Consider the following 3,135-nt stretch of genomic DNA (forward strand, 5'->3'; position numbering starts at 1 on the left):
TTTCAACATTCATTCTTTTGCATGCTTTTTGAGTTTTGCATCTTTCTACCACCCTCATTTCTCTCTACCCTCCTAATGACAACAATCTGACATAGGTTGTACATGTACAATCATATTTAACATACTTCCATATTAATCATCTTGTGAAAGAATAATTAGAACTAAAGGGGGGGACCATGAGAAAGAATGTAATAATATATAAGAAGTTTTTGAAAAAGTGACCATAAGGGACAGCTAGAGGCACAGTGGATAGAGCACCAGCCCTGGAGTAAGAAGTACCTGAGTTAAAATCCATCCTTAGACACTTAATAATTGCCTACCTGTGTGACCTTGGGAAAGTCACTTAACCCCATTGACTTAAATAAAAAAATATTTAAAAAGAAAGAAAAAGTGAATATAGTATTCCTTGTTCTATATATGGACTCTAGTTTTTTCCTCTGGATGGCATTTTCCTTAACAGATCTCTCAGGATTATTCTTGATCATTAAACTATTGAAAAGAGGTGAAAAGATCACTATAGTTGATCATCTCACAATGTTGCTATTTATGTGTACATCTTTCAGCATCAGTTCATGCAAGTCTTTCAAGGCTTTCCTAAAATCTGGCCATTCATGATTTCTTATAGAATAATAGTACTCCATAACATTCATATACTGTAACTTATTCAACCATTACCTAATTGATGGGCATCTCTTCAATTTCCAATTCTTTGATACCTCAAAAAGAGCTGCTTTATAAATATTTTGAACATGTTGGTATTTCCCCCTTTTTTATGATCTCTTGGGTATATAAACCTAGTAGTGGTATGATTGGATCAATGAGTGTGCACAGTTTTATTACTCTTTGGCATAGTGCCAAATTGCTCTCCAGAATGGCAATCCCATCTTCTTGCAAAAAGTTGGTTCTTTCCTATTGTCACCCACAGATACTGTCTGGCTTATAGGAACCAAAATGGCTCCTAAGAGCTTATAAGAGTGAAGGGCTTCCATGGAAGAAGTGTGTGTATCAGAGTTCCTGTGGAATACCCCCAGTGAGACTGTCCAGAATACCCTTGGCCACATCAGAGACAAACTGTTTTATCAATGCATTTTTTCTTGAGGTCTCTACACACCATACCCTCCCATGGTTTTTCTATTAGGAAGCCCACAGACTTGAAGGAGATGTCCACAAACACAGGCACCCAGTCCTTGTCCCACTGGTGCAATCTTGTCTGTGCAACCTAGTTGCCTGAATGCTAGAGGGCCAGGGTCAGCTTTGTAGAGATAGTGCTTTACTCTACTCCTCCTGTTTCTGAAAGAACCAAGATGATAATCCTGATACCAATCAGATTTCCAGTCTCCTGTTTGACCTCCATTTATCCAGGTGCTACCATACTTTACAACTTTCACTTCCATATCCTTCCCTTCTTCCTTCAAGAAGGGAATCCAATCTGAAGAAATGTTCCTTTAATTTGGTTTTTTAAAATAACATTTAAAAAATCCTTTTAATAACCCTTACTTCATCTCTTTCAGAAATTCTAGTTGAATGTGTATCCAAGCTGTGCTTTACTTTGAGGCTTTGTTTATGGATATTTTGGAGTCATTTTTTTCTTTCAAAATTGCTTTTAATGTGGGATTTCTTTTCTAAATTTGCTCAGTTTTCCAACTTACTTCCTGACTTTGGATTTGGTATTAAAGTCAGACTTTGCTCATTTCTGGAGAGAAGGTCTAGGCTTTCTGTTTCTGCTTTCTTGGAGGTGTAAGTATTATATTATTTTAGACACTCGATGACAGCTCATCCTGGGACCTGCAAGCTACCATTGTTACCAAAGTAATCTGACACAGGAAAAAATCTGATCATTGCTCCTCTGGACTAAAATCTCTTCACATTCATTTTATGGAATTGCTAACTTCCTTCAGAGATTCCCACAAAATTATTTTCCTACAAATAGAATGTGAGTTTCTTGAGGGCAGGGACTGCCTTATTTATTGTCTTTCTGTCTTTAGCACCTAGAACAATGTAACACTCACAATAGTCACTTAATAACAGCATGTTGACTCAAATGAGAAAATGCATATAAGATACTGTTATTTCCCTAATTAATAAATTTTATTTTATATCAATAAGAACAAGTGTTACAATTCTTAAAGATAAAAGAACATTAGAAAGATGAAAAATAAATAGAAAAATGAATTGTACCTTTGAGGTGCTTAATACATGTGAATTAAATTAAATATACAGTTCCAATTTGTAAGGAATTTATATATGCTTTGAGAGTTGAACATAAAAATGGAGGAAAATACTCTGTAGGGTATAATTTAAAAAGAAAATTTCAGTGGGGAATTTTTAGTGTATGAAGTCCAGTGTTGAATCAGGCTTTCAAGGAGAACAGGTTTCTGGGGGCTTAGCAAGAAACACTGGAAATTCAGGAGTATATAGTCTGGAGAAAAATGAAGATTAAATAGGGGTTTCTTGCAAGCTTTGAAACAGGGACTGGATGATAATTTGTCATGGATAGATAAGAGATTCTTTTTTTTCAGATTTGACGTGGACTAAATGAACTTTCAATTCCAAAATTCTGTGATTTTGCCTTTGTTCACATTGTTCTCTGTATCTGGAATGTTTCCCCTCCCCCTCTTCATATGTTAAATTTCTACCTTTAAAATATAGCTTCTTCTAGGAAACTTTCACTGATCTTCATTGGGGAATGACTTTCCTCTTCAGATCTCACTTAACACTTTGTTTATACATTTTGAAGCACTGACCATATAATGCTCTGTATTTTATGTATGTGTATATGTATCATCTCCTGACTAGATTATAAACACCATGATGGCAGACAGAAATTGCGCTTTATTAAAATTTTGCACTTCCCTGGTACCTACAGTAATGCATAGAGTAAGGCATACTTCTAATGCTGAATGCTTAGGGAGGGGGAAATGGTATAGAAGGGCCAATAAATGAGGGGATCTGAGGGGAAGCTAGGTGGTGCAGTGGAGCACTGACCCTGGAGTCAAGAAGACCTGAGTTCAATTTGACCTCAGATACATAATATTTACCTAGCTGTGTTACCTTAGGCAAGTCACTTAATTCCAATGCATTGCAAACACACATACATACACACACACACACACACACACACACACACACACACAC

At 36.1% G+C, this 3,135-nt stretch overlaps 1 pseudogene; it reads right to left on the reverse strand.

The window, feature by feature from the left end:
* LOC141519348 (cytosolic Fe-S cluster assembly factor NUBP2-like) overlaps nt 1-1,354 on the reverse strand; it is a 4,247-nt pseudogene extending 2,893 nt beyond the window's left edge.
* Between the last annotated feature and the right edge of the window lie 1,781 nt (nt 1,355-3,135).

This window comes from Macrotis lagotis, chromosome 1, assembly GCF_037893015.1.
Source record: "Macrotis lagotis isolate mMagLag1 chromosome 1, bilby.v1.9.chrom.fasta, whole genome shotgun sequence".
NCBI lineage: Eukaryota > Metazoa > Chordata > Mammalia > Peramelemorphia > Peramelidae > Macrotis > Macrotis lagotis.